Source organism: Dasypus novemcinctus, chromosome 5, assembly GCF_030445035.2.
Source record: "Dasypus novemcinctus isolate mDasNov1 chromosome 5, mDasNov1.1.hap2, whole genome shotgun sequence".
Lineage (NCBI taxonomy): Eukaryota > Metazoa > Chordata > Mammalia > Cingulata > Dasypodidae > Dasypus > Dasypus novemcinctus.
The window spans coordinates 55,534,389-55,548,191 of NC_080677.1; the positions used below are offsets into that span (position 1 = coordinate 55,534,389).

A 13,803-nucleotide genomic window follows, 5' to 3' on the forward strand; every position below is an offset into this window, starting at 1 on the left:
GTGCTGCTCAAAAGAAATAGAAGACAAGCCACGTATGTAATTTAAATTTTTCTGCTAGTCACATTTTAAAAGTAAAAGAAACACGTGGAATACATTTTAATGATATATTAATATATTATCTAAATTAATATACTAAAATATTATTAAAACAATCTATATGAATGTGTTACTTACCTCAACTCTTAGCTTGTCAGGGATGGTAACAGGGACCTGATATCTGCTCCTATCATCTTTGCCTTCCATCCCGCAGTCACCATGTATGAGTGCACCTCCATGCATGTTAGCCAGGCTGGTGTCCAGATTGGCAGTGCCTGCTGGGAGCTCTACTGCCTAGAACACGGCATCCAGCCCAATGGCCAGATGGCAAGTGATAAGACCATTTGGGGAGGAGATGATTCCTTCAACACTTTCTTCAGTGAGACTGGTACTGGCAAGCATGTGCCCAGGGCAGTTATTGATGAAGTTTGTATTAGCACCTGCCGCCAGCTCTTCCACCCTGAGAAGCTTATCCCCAGGCAAGGAAGATGCTGCCAATAACTGTGCCCATAGGCATTACACCATTGGCAAGGAGATCATCAACCTGGTTCTGGACAGAATTCTCGAGCTGGCCACAAGTGCACGTGTCTTCAGGGCTTCTTGGTTTTCCACAGCTTTGGTGGGGGAACCAATTCAGGGTTCATCTCCCTGCTGATGGAATGTCTGTTGATTATTGCAAGAAGTCTAAGCTGGAGTTCTCCACTTACCCAGCCCCCCAGGTCTCCACAGCTGTAGTCAAGCCCTACAACTCCATTCTCACCACCCACACTGCCCTGGAGCACTCAGATTGTGCTTTCATGGTAGGCAGTGAGGCCGTCTATGATATCTGTTGTAGAAATCTCAATATTGAGCACCCAACATACACCAACCTTAACTGCCATATTAGCCAGATTGTGTCCTCCATCACTGTTTCTCTCGGGTGCCCTGAATGTTGTTCTGACAGAAATCCAGAACAACCTGGTGCCCTATCCCCACATCTACTTTCCTCTGGCCACATATGTCCCCAACATCTCTGCTGAGAAAGCCTATCATGAACAGCTTTCTGTAGCAGAGATTACCAATGCTTGCTTTGAGCCAGCCACCCAGATGGTGAAATATTATGTACATGGCTTGCTGCCTGTTGTACTGTGGTGACATGGTTCCCAAAGACGTCAGTGCTGCCATTGCCACTGTCAAAACCAAGCATAGCATCCAGTTTGTAGATTGGTTTCCCACTGGCTTCAAGGAGGACACCAGCTTCCCACTGTGGTACCTGCTGAAGACCTGGCCAAGGTCCAGTGAGCTGTGTGCATGTTGAGCAATACCACAGACATTGCTCAGGCCCAGGCTCCCTGGACCACAGGTCTGACCTGATGTATGCCAAGTGTGCTTTTGCTCACTGGTACATGGGTGGGGGGATGGAGAAAGGAGAGTTTTTTGAGGCCTGTGAGTACATGGCTGCCCTTGAGAAGGATTATGAGGAGGATGGTATGGATTCTGTTGAAGGAGAGGGTGAGGAAGAAGGAGAGGAATATTAGTACCCATTTCTCTTAGCCCTACAACATATCACACTGCAGGACTTCAGCTTCTACATTAGCTGACAAGGCATTTAAGCTCTCTGGTTAGGTTGTCTTCACTAGATTGTGATCATGTCTTATTTTTCCATGTGTACCCATAAAGTTTTCCATCATGTCTCACAGTAAAGACTTTTAGAAAAGTAGGGGAAAAAAAACAAAAAACCAATCCATATAAAATCATAAATGAGAGTTTAACATTCTTTTGTTATTACTGAGTCTTCAAATTTCAGTTTGTATTTTATACTTACAGCACATCTCAGTTTGAACTAACCACATTTAAATAAGTAAATAGCCACCTATGGCTAGCAGCTGCCATATTGGATAGCAAAGGTCTAGGGTTGGAAGTGCTGCAGTTCCAAGGTACCACAGGGATCTGAAAGAATGGAAACCTGAGCCATCCTAGAATCTAGTTCTTCATTGTATTCTTTACTTCTTAGTCACTGAAAACGTAAGCAGTAATTGAGAAATGTTTACTCTTGATGATTGGCTTTACTGTCCTTCATTCTAAGGATTCAAACTACTTATGAGATTTGCTGTGATTTGGCTTTCCCTTGACTAACTGTTTTCAAAATGCCAAATTCAATTACCCATTCCCCTATATGTTAACCAAGAACATAGCAACAACACTCACCTCTTCTTTCTACAATGCTACCAGATGGAGTATCCAAACTTAAACATCAAATAAATAAATAAAAACAAAAACAAAAAAAAACAGTTTTTGAGGCAATGGAGCCAGGCAATGGAGCCAGTGCTTCCTCTTCCACTCAAAGCTGTGTGAGAACTTCGGAAGGACACTTAGCGTCTCCAATCTTAGGTTCCCCATGGTGGTGCTATAAGAATTAAACAAGATATTGCATGTAAAATTCTTAGCACAGAGCCTGGCAAGAAATGAGTGCTCAATATATTTCAGCTCTTATAATCCCACTGAAGTTCTTTTATATCCTAGCCAGATGAGGACATAAAATTTAGTAACTCAGCTTTTCATGTGCTTTGTTAATAATGTGACTTATCAAAATTGGAGTTTTGAAGAGTAGATTTCTCCTCAGTTTAAAAGATATGCAAAAAAAAATGTTTATTTCCATAAGGATATTAGCATTATACTAATACGTCTATATCCTCTACTATAGGGTCAGCAAACTAAGGCCTGTGGCCCAGATTTGGCCCACTGCCTGCCTTAGTGTGACCCACAATCAAAGAATGTTTTGTACATTTTTTAAATGTTGGAAAAATCAAAAGGAGAAGAATTTGTGAAACATGAAAATTATATTAACTTCAGATTTTAATGTTCATATCTAAAACTTTTTTAGAACACAGCCACTCTCATTTACGTATGTATTGTCTCTGGCTGCTGTGGTGCTACAACAGAGATGAGGAGTTGTAGCAGCAAAATTCAAGAGAATGGACCACAAAACCAAAAATACTTACCATTTACCTCTTTATAGAAAATGTTTGTTGACCCCTGATCTACTAGGTTATAATAAACTTCTAAAAAGGAATCTCTCCCAGCACCTAGCTTGGTGATTTGTACATTCTAGAGGTTTGATAAATGACTCTTCCATTAACACCTCTGTAAAATTTTTTTTATTCAAATGTGTACTGCAGTATTGCTGCTTCTGTATGCTAAGAAAATTGGAAGCATTAATTTCCTTATTTTTTTTTACAAAATTTGACACTCACCAGGTTTGTTATTTAGCATATGAATTCTACAAAAGATTTCTTTAACAGAACTCCATGCCACAATGAGAATTTTTCATACCCAAAAAGAGGAGTAATTTTGCAGTCTTTTAAAAATATATAAAATAAATGTTCACATTGAACTGTTGAAAATTACACTAAGGTATCATTCAAATTTTCAATGTCAGTACATAAAACTGTTAGTTTTCTAGTACAGAAATAAATTAAAGATTAAAAAGTTCTGATTCTTGACATTGCTTCTCTTGAGGATAAATGCAGAACTAGTATAACATCATTCTTTAAAAACTTCTGCATTTGATATTAATTTAATGAGGCAAATAGAAATCCACAATATGTTCAGGAGACTATAGGTAAAGATGCAAACACTGAACATTCCTGAAGCAGAACATTCCTGAAGCAGACTGGGGAAAGGGGCAAAAAAAGAGAGACTGGTTTTTCTTTGACTGTAGGTGGTAAACAAACCAGAATCTTTATAAAATAAAATGGTACTCAGCAGAAATCACTTTTATATCTCAGGCATTTTTCCTGCACCATCTCCTCTTTCTCTGACCTGTAATATCTTTTATCGTCACTTATATCTCTGTTTTGCCCAGGAGCTGGTCTGGATTGCATGGGACTGTCCATATAATCAACGAAGCAATCAATTCAGTGAAATTGATGTCCTGTGAAGAGCACCTGACCAGGAGTCGGAGACCCTCAGGGCTAAGACCTTAGGTCTGTTCTCTCGCCTTTCATCAGCCACAATGAAGAAGGTGACTCCCAGCCTTCTGAGGTCCTTCCCTTCTAACATCCTAAGCGTCTAAATAATCAGTTAAGTTTATTTTTGACTTTTGTGATTGACTAGTTATTCAACGGACTTAGGTTTTGGTGTGGTATATATATTTGAGCCTTTATATTCTTTCTTTCTGAAATAGTCTATCTAATTTAGGGTAAATAGGGCAATATGAATGAGTTTTGAACAATTAAAAGAGCTACATAATTACAAGATATTATTATTAAATGGAATCACAGTGTTAGGGTTAGAAGGTCCTAGAGAGGGACGTCTTCATTTACATGACGTCTTCATTTCACAGGTAAGAAAGCTGAGGTCCAGAAAGGTCAAGTGCTCACTCCAGCACCTCCAGCACTCCACTTGCCCCATCTATAGTTAGGAATCACATTGTAATCCACACTGTCCCTGCAGCATTTGCCTATATTGGCTTCCTCAACTTTTTTTTTTTCCCCAGGAAATATTCTGTTTTCTTACACTCGAATGTTTGAATTCTCATGGCCTGATTTCAAGCTAATTTCTGTGTCTGCAAAGCATTGCATTTTCTGTTTGAGTTTATCAAACAGTGATATCTAAATAGTATATTTATATTTCACCCAAGCATAAGCTGTATATAGCTCATTAGAATTCAAGGCTAATCACGTAAGATGAAGAAAAAGAAACAAAGATGAAATAAGTGGAAAATTTTTGCCTAATCTCGACCATTTTTATGTCAAATTCTTTAGAGCTCTCATTTTATGTATTTTTATTAATTAGTTTTATTAGAACTCTGCTTTTATAAGGGGACATAATTAATCTGCTATGTTATAACTTGTTAACCAGAAAATCAGCAATAGTAGCAAGATACTTCTCACAAGAATCCATTCACTCAGTCACATTTATAGAGCACTATAAAGAGTAAGATATTATAAGACACCCTAACAAAAAAGCTCAGCTTAATGAGTTCTGATCATCCAAGGAAGGAATTTAAGAAGTAATAAGAACAACTCACATTTATTGTTTACCATGTGCTGTGTGTCCTGTGTTAAACATCTTGCATGGATTATCTCTTTTGATTTTTACAATAACAGCATTAAATACTGTTATGCTGATGTGAAATGTATTGATATCCTACATAACATTTCCAGTACAGTGCTTGAAACATATTAGATTCTCACAGAATATTGATTTTCTCTCTGACCCCCCTTTTATTTCACATTAGACATCACTAACTACTTTTCCTTCTGGAAAATACATCCTGGATAGTAATAGATTGCCAGAGCTGAATAAATGATGTAACCACAAGAACATGATAATTGAACATGAGGTGCTCATGCAGAGGAGATGGGGTCCACACATGGGATAAGCTTGGAGGGAGTGTAAACAAAATGGCTCTCCAATAAAGGACTGAGGCAGGAAGGGGTTTGGGCTCTGCTCGGTCATACAGTGGGAGGCAGAACACATTGAATGGAGCATGGGCGGAATCACAAAGGCCAGTTTGGAGCCTCTGTCACGATGCCCCAGCCTAGAGCCTTCACAGAATGGCTTCCAAAACCACAACAGACTTTCCACAGAGATGGGGAGGAAGTTGCTAGAACAAACACCATCCTGAAACTTGCCCTAAATATGAACCTAATCAAACCCCAATGTTTTCTTGAGGTTAGAAAAAGCCTGGCTTAGCATTTTAAAAACAATATCTGTTTGCCTTTTGTCTCCCATTTGCAGCCAGACTTGGAAGTTCTAAAAAACCCATTAAAAACTTCGGGTTTTATTTTGTATTTATTTCTTTACTGTATGCTTTGCCTAGCCAAAACCAGAAAATGCTGGAACAACACAAGCTCATTCTCCTGAGATGTCCCAATCAAAGACATTTGGAACGGTTTTGGCTAAGCATCTGACTTTTTCCATTCTTATCCAAACCAGTATTTCAATTCTTTGCAATTTATTCATATGCATCCACCTTCTCAAGTGTTCTGAGGCATTTTTTTTTTTAGTACACGGGTTGGCCTTCAAAGTGTAACAAGCAATTGTGTGCTGGCAGAAGCTATATTTTTGAAGTTTTTACCTCCATACCATCATCCAACAAAGAGAATGAGAACTTGTAGAAATTCTGTCCATTCTCCATATATTCCTGAGTGAAAATATAAGAAAATATTGGAAAGGCAATGTCAGGCACCCTCTGGAATAGAAATTTATTATTTTGCAGTATATTTCACACTGTTAATTTATCCTGTCTGTTAAGAGAAGGAATAAGTTTGGCCAAGTAAAATTTTTAAAGCAGCTCATGTAGTACAACCAGCAAATTTTCTGGGAAACTGAACTTGTGCTTTTCTTAATGCCTTAGGGAGATATCCCTTGGAGGTCATGCAAACTTTCCCTCTCTGATAAGTTGTATTTTTGTTGGTGAACCCACAATTTACATTTATCATCCTGTAGGTCATTCTAATTCTAACTGACTTTGATCCATAGATGTACTACCTTTCAGAAAACTATTGAGTATAACACTCCGCAAGTCACAATCAATCTTTTCCTCATTTAAAAAGAAAAACAAAACTTACAGTAGATTTTTCCCATGGAAATTTTTTATCTTGATTTTCTTTTTTCTTTTAATGGGATACAATAGAAAATTAGAGTTTGCATTACCAAAAGTCAAATTTCAAGGAACTCTCCCACCTTTTCATAGAATGAAGCAGACTTATGATGCTGCTATACTCGAAGCTGCTGAGAAAACATCATAGTGATTCCCATTGTCACCTGTGACATGTTTTAGTCTCAGTTCCTCTTTGGGTACTCGGGAGTTCCCTCAAGGATTCTATACATCCTTGGATATTCCAGGCTGTGTATTTGCACCCTTGTTTATTAGCATAATCTTTTTCTAGTGCCAAATAAACGACTTTTTTTTTTTTCTGATCGGATAGGTGGACTTTTAAGGTCAGCATCTCTGTTTCACTTTCTGATGTTTCCAAAGTATACAAGTGGTTCTTCAGCTTTATAAATCTCCACCTGCTTCTTCCTTTTATGTAATTTGCCTTTGTTCAGTTATTTTGTGCCACCCCTGGAGTGTTTTCAAATATATTACAAACCCCCAAGCAGCCCTATTTCAGCTGATTGACTTCAGAGAACTCTAATGCCGGCCAGGCATTTTGCTGCAGCCCCATTTAGACGCAGCAGGAAGAGCAGATTTAAAAGGCAGATTACGTTTTTAGCTTTTTAAAAACTGCTTTATTAAAGAGGCTAAAAGCCACAGTAGTGGTAAGCTGAATTCTTTTGAAATACAAGCAAATTCAAGACATCTAGGGAGCAGTTCCTTGCCTGTGGAGCTCCTCCCTTTGGGTTTCGATGATGGCAGGGACCAGCTGGCTCTAAGGATTTTTCTTAAGGGTCCTTGTGGCTCCAACAACAGAATCCAAAAAAACACCTAAGAGGTTACATTTAAGGATCAGAGACCTTTGAAAAGCAGCTCCCCGAGGTTCCCACCCCTGGGCTTCTGGCAGGCTACTTTGTATGAAAGAGTTGGTTACATACTGGTCTCCATTTAATTGCAGGGGTTAGTCAAGGGGCAGTAGGCATAGACCCATGGTGAGGATGTAAAAGCCATTTAAAGAAGAAGAGAGAATATTTGTGGGTCTGATTCCTATGGCAGTCAGCTGGGAGTCCAAAAACTGACTAATAGAATAAATAATTAAATAAACAAATAAAAATGGAAGCCATAGCAGTGGCTACTGCCACACGTGTCATCTTAAAACCAGTGCTATGGTTTATGAATGGCCTCCCTTTCGCTTATGGAGCTCTGTTTGGACTATACCAGGAGCTTCCTGTAAAGTGATTGAGGGTCCATTAAAAGAAGGTGAGCATATTGAGATTTCTAGAGAGGAAATGAGGTTCCATATAGAAGGTTTTGTTAAGAAGTTTTGAAGTGAAATGGACACTACTGAGTTTCAGGAATGTTGATAGAGAAAATGTAATAAGAAGTAGACTAGATCTTATTTAAAGACAAAATACAGGATTAAGGCAAAGATATAACTAATCAGAGAGGGCAACTCCATGGTTTCTGTGCTGCCACCTACTCCCTTTGTGCCCAAAGAGAAGACATCAGAGATGTCTCATAATCCTTATGCCAATCTCAGACACAGCCTTAGAATCCTTATCAGTGGACTGTTGCAACCCTGAATTAGGCAGGAGGTATTCCTAAAGACACATATAGGTCAGTTTAAAACCCCAGTTGAGCCCTTGATGCTAATGACTATGCTTGCAGGCCTGTGTGCCTGAAATAAGAACTAGGCCTAGAGCTGCAGGGTGCCTAAGAGTTACTCCTGAGAGCCTCCATGTTGCTCAAATGTGGCCAGTCTTGAAGCCAAACTCAGCATGTAAATTCCCCCCAGTGTGGGACATAACTCCCAGGGATGAGCCTCCCTGGCACCAAGGGATTACTACCAAGTACCAGCTGATGATGTGGCTGGAGAACGACCTTGAATAAAGGGTCTACTCAGACCAGCAGAATATCTCAGCCTACATGTAATATCAGGAGTTAAAAATGCTTTTCGACCCTGAATAAAAGGGGGAAATAGAAAGGGCAAATGAGTTTATATGGCTATGAGTCTCCAAAAAAGAGCCGGGAGGTCATCAGAGGGGTTGCCCTTATGCACACCTCAGCAGAGTCCCAGAGACAGCTAAAGTAGATACAACCCCAGGCATTGGTTCTTCTGAGGGCTACAGAGACCCACAGGTTCTATGGTCATGGCAGATGACCATGTCAGTTGGCCCTACTTTGGAGTTTGTGGTCCTGAGTGTGATGGAGTTGGACTCAGGTGTGATCTTTGTTCACAAGCCTCTGTCACTTTTACCAGACCTGTGGTTGGCACTGGGGTTTAGTGTATACTTGCAGGACCTGAATCTCTGGATTGTCCATGTGATAGCCAGGCCCTGAGCCTCAACAGACTTGCAATTCCTACCCTCTGGTTTATTGGACTTACCCCAGCCAGCTAACAGGGAGGTGAAGAAGGTCAGCCACCACACCAGGGAGCCAAGAGTGCCTACAACTGCAAACAGGAGAATTGCATCCATCATCCAAGTGGAATCAAAGCCCCTTCTCGATACAGAGGTGGAGTGAACAAAACCATCCCAGGGTCCACAGAATGGAGGAATATAGATTGGAGTGGACTTACTGATACTCTATTCTGAAACTAATGTGATTAGTAATGGAAGCAGATGTAGCACTGAGATGGAGAAAGTGGCCATGGTTGCTGCTGAGGGTGGAAATGGGAAGAAGAGATGTGATGTGTGGGCATTTTCAGGACTTGGAGGTGTCCTGAGTGGTACTGCATGGACAGTTACTGGACACGTATGTCCTCCCATGGCCTACTGGGTGGACTGGGGGAGAGTGTAAACTGTAATGTGAACCATTGACCATGTGGTGCAGCAGTACTCAGAGATGTATTCACCAAGTGCAATGAATGTCCCATGATGATGGAGGATGTTGTGGTTATGGGAGGAGTGGAGTGAGTGAGGTGGGGGTTATATGGGGACCTCATATTTTTTAATGTAACATTAAAAATTAATTAATTAATTTTTTAAAAAAACACAGAATCCTATGGGTGGGGCAAACAGGTAACATTGGCAGGGTGGGGACTAGTCAGATATCAAGTGCATGCCATCTGAAGAGAGCAGGAAGACAATTTCAGAAGATGTTACCCCACAGGAATCCAAGCCACCTTATCAGATTTTTCAAGAGAAAATGGAAATGCATTTTCTCCCTTGAAATTCCTTAAGTTTTAAATGTTGGATCCAAAAAGATGAAAACAAATGTCACATGGGCCAAATAAAATGCGTATGCAGAAAAAAATGAAGTATGTCTGCAGCTAGTGTTGCGAAGGTTTAGGAGTATCAAAGGCAGATTCCAGTTTGCTCTTATGTTGCTTGAGCTACCTTGCTGCCATTTACAGCTTTAAAAACAAAAGAAAACCATTTCACCAGGACTGGAAGAGGGCATGTGACAAATTGCAGAAAATTGCAGCTAACATTTTATGGTTGCTGCTCTTCCCTGGGTACGTGTTAGCAAAGTCCTGAAAAAAATTGGAAAACTTCAAAGATCAAAGTTCCCACCGCTGCAGATGGGAACTTTCAGCCAGCTTGCTTTTGCCTGGATCTTCTCACCCCCAACCCCTTTTGTCAATCACCAAAGAGTTGTCTCAAAGCTCAGAATCTGACACTGTCAGGAGCTAATGATGCCTTTTGCTCATTGCATATTTCAGTTGCCCAACTCTCATCTTGGTCTCCCTTTGGGCTGTTTACATACAATTTCCTTGTGGGTGGAATTTTGTTTTTCTTTTCCTTCTTTTGGGTCTGTTGTTTTTTCTTAAAATAGAAGGTCATTTCAGGCAGAAATGTGTTTTCACCTCTTTGCTTCCTCTATGGCTGGGCCTGGGGCCCTTTTGGAAAGAGGGAAATTTCCACTTTGTTTACAAGGAGGGACTGGTTTTCTTTGGATATCCTATTAACTTTCTGGATGGTGACTTTGGAGTTCCTAGGATTATCTAAGGAGATCAGGAAAGTCATCTTATAGGCACTTCTTTGATAAAAAAAAATGTTATATACTCTGCTTTGCTTGTTCTATTTCTTCTAACTAGTTCATGTTTTTCCAGTGAACCTAAGCTTCCCATGTGTCAGTCCCTTCCTTTCACTCTCAACCTTGTCTTCCCAAGACCTTTCAGTTTTAGTTGTCAATCCAGATTATTTTAGCAACATTTTGCATTAATTCTAGCATGAGTCATAGTTTTATACTTTTGGATGAAAAAGTAATTCCCCCCTTCTCTTTAAAATGCAGCTGTGAAGGGATCTTCTGGGGAAGATGGCATAGTAGGGAGCTCCAAGATTCAGTTGTACCAAAACAACTATAATATAAACAGTCTGAAACGACTCTTTTGAAGTTCCAGAGGCCAGAAGAACACTGAACAGCATCCGTGGAAGGATGGGAGGAAGAGGCTGATAAAATATGATGAAGAACTGTAAATTGCTCTCTCTGCACAGTGGCTACTGGCACCCATCCCCTACTTTCATGGCAGGTTGCTGTGGGTCCAGTTCCTGGCTAGCAGCTGCTGGCAGAGATGGACCTAAAAATCCTCTTCTGCAATAACAGCAGTGTAGTGGCCAATCACTGATCATGGGTTTAGATTAGTGAATCCAGATTGCTGGGTCCCAGCTCTGAGGGCAGCTATTATTTCAACCCTTGCTGGACAGGGGGAGAAGCAGTGGAGATTTAAAGATACAGTGTTCCCTCAGTGCTGCAGGAGATATTTAGCTGAAGAGCCGCATTTGTGGGGCAGGCCTGGAAAGCCCAACTTTGGGGAGCCATTGAGGAAGTGTTCAGCACCCTTCATGCCCTCTCCACAGGGCACTTTTGAGTCAGTCTATGCCCCATTTGTGGGTCCCTGGTCCTGTTTTGGCTGGGAAAGACCTAACTGAAAGTCCCCTCTAGAGTGACCCTCCTTCCAGAATTTGCCCTCTAGGCAAAAGCAGCATAAGACAATGAAAGAAGTGTAAAAAAATGATAGAGGTGGACAGTCTAGGACAAAGGCTTGCAGGTTAAAATACCTGGGAGAGAGAGGATTTTCCCCTGGGGAACAGAGGACACAACAAAACTCTTGTAAACAAGTTAACCCCAAAGCAACTAACAAGCAAAAGGCCAAAACAATACAGTGGCCCAGTAAGACAGGAAAACTCCTACACACTGAATTTGCATTGTGCAGACCTTCCTGATAGGAGGGCTGAAGCTCAAAATAATCTCTGTTTTATCACCAGCTGGTTACAAAACCAGAAAACAGATATCCCAGGGAGTAAATCCCAGAGTTAACATTTTAAAATATTACAATGTACAGTGCATAACAAAAGAGTACAAGACAAACAAAGAAACAGGAAATTATGGCCCATCCAATGGAAGAGGATAAAAATACAGAAAATACCAGTGAAGAAGACAGAATGTGGATATATTGACAAAGTCTTTTAAAATATGATCTTAAAAATGCCTAAAGAGATGAAGGAAAGTACAGGGAAAGAACCAAAGGATATCAGGAAAATAATGAATGAACACTATGAGAATCTAAGTAAAAAGATAGAAATTTTTAAAAGGAACCAAACAGAAGTACTGGAGTTGAAGACCATAATAACTGAAATGAAAAAATGCCCAGGAGGGTTTCAAGAGCAGATTTGAGCTGCCAGAAGAAAGAATCAGTGAATGTAAAGACAAGATATTTGAAATGAGTCAGACTGAGGAGCAGAAAGAAAAAAGAAATATTAAAAGCAAAACTAGGGACATGTATGTGGCTCAAACAATTGGGTTTCTGTCTACCACATGGAGGTCCGGGTTTGATTCCCCAGGCCTCCTGGTGAAGGCAAGCTGGCCCGCACAGTGAGCTGGCCTGAGTGGAGAGCTGGTGCAGCAAGATAGCACAACAAAAAGAGACACAGAGGAAAGACAATGAGAGATACAGCAGACCAGGGAGCTGAGGTGGCAGAAGAGATTGAGCACCTCTCTCCCACTCCAGAAGGTCCTAGGATCAGTTACTGGTAACACCTAAAGAGAAGACAAGCAGACACAGAAGAACATATAGCAAAAGGATACACAATGGGGCGGGGGGGGGGGAGGGGGGCAGGGGGGAATAAATAAATAAATCTTTTTTTTTAAAAGAAAGCAAAACTAGCCTAAGACATCCATGGGAAACCATCAAGTGTACCAATATATGCATTATGGGAGTCCCAGAAGGGGAAGAAAGAGAGAAAGGAGACAGAAGGAATAGTCAAAGAAATAATGACAGAAAACTTCCCAAACTTAACAAAAGATGTGAATATCCATATCAGAGAAGCTCAAAGAACACCAAACAGGATAAGCATCCATTATATATTGATCACACTATCAAATGCAAAAGACAAGGAGAAAGTTCTGGAAGCTGCAAGAAAAATAATGTGTTACATACAAGGGAATCGCAATAAGATTGAATGCCTGTCTGTCACCAGAATCCATGTAGGCAAGAAGGCAGTGGGTTGAAATACTTAAAGTGCTAAAGGTAAGCAACTGCTAGCCAAGAATTTTATATCCAGTCAGACTGTCTTTCAAAAATGAGGGAAAGATTAAGAATTTTCAGATAAACAAAAGCTGGGGTTGTTCATCACCATTAGAATTGCCCTACAAGCAATGTAAAGGCAGTTCTTCAGCTTGAAAGGAAAGGACACTAGACAGAGGTTCAAAGCAACATAAAGAAGGAAATAACAAAGATTAGAATGGAGACAAATGAAATATGGAAGAAAAAAAAAAGACTCAACAAAATCAAAAATTGGTTCAATGAAAATATCAATGAATTTGACAAATCTTAAGTTAGACTGACAAAGAAAAAAGAGAGAGGGTACAACTAATGAAAATCAGAAATGAAAAGGGGACATTATTACCAACAGTGCTGAAATACAAAGGACTATAAGTGGATACTGTGAACAACTCTATGCCAATAAATTAGATAACCTAGATGAAACAGATAAATTCTTAGAAACACATGAACTACCTATGTTGTTAGGTAGTAAGGTAACAGATTAAATTTTTTTAAGTCTGTGGAACTACACTACGCAAACAATGAACCCTAAGTTAAACCATGGACTTTGATAGTACGGTTATTAAAATGTGCTATCATCAATTTTAACAAATGTTCCACACCATTGCAAGATATTGCTGATGGAATGGTAAATGGGAATCTTTTGTTTTATCCATGATTGTTCTGTAAACCC

At 40.1% G+C, this 13,803-nt stretch overlaps 1 pseudogene; it reads left to right on the top strand.

The window, feature by feature from the left end:
* The first annotated feature begins 255 nt into the window (after positions 1 to 255).
* Positions 256 to 1,553, top strand: LOC101414031 (tubulin alpha-1B chain pseudogene; annotated as a pseudogene).
* The last annotated feature ends 12,250 nt before the right edge of the window (positions 1,554 to 13,803 follow it).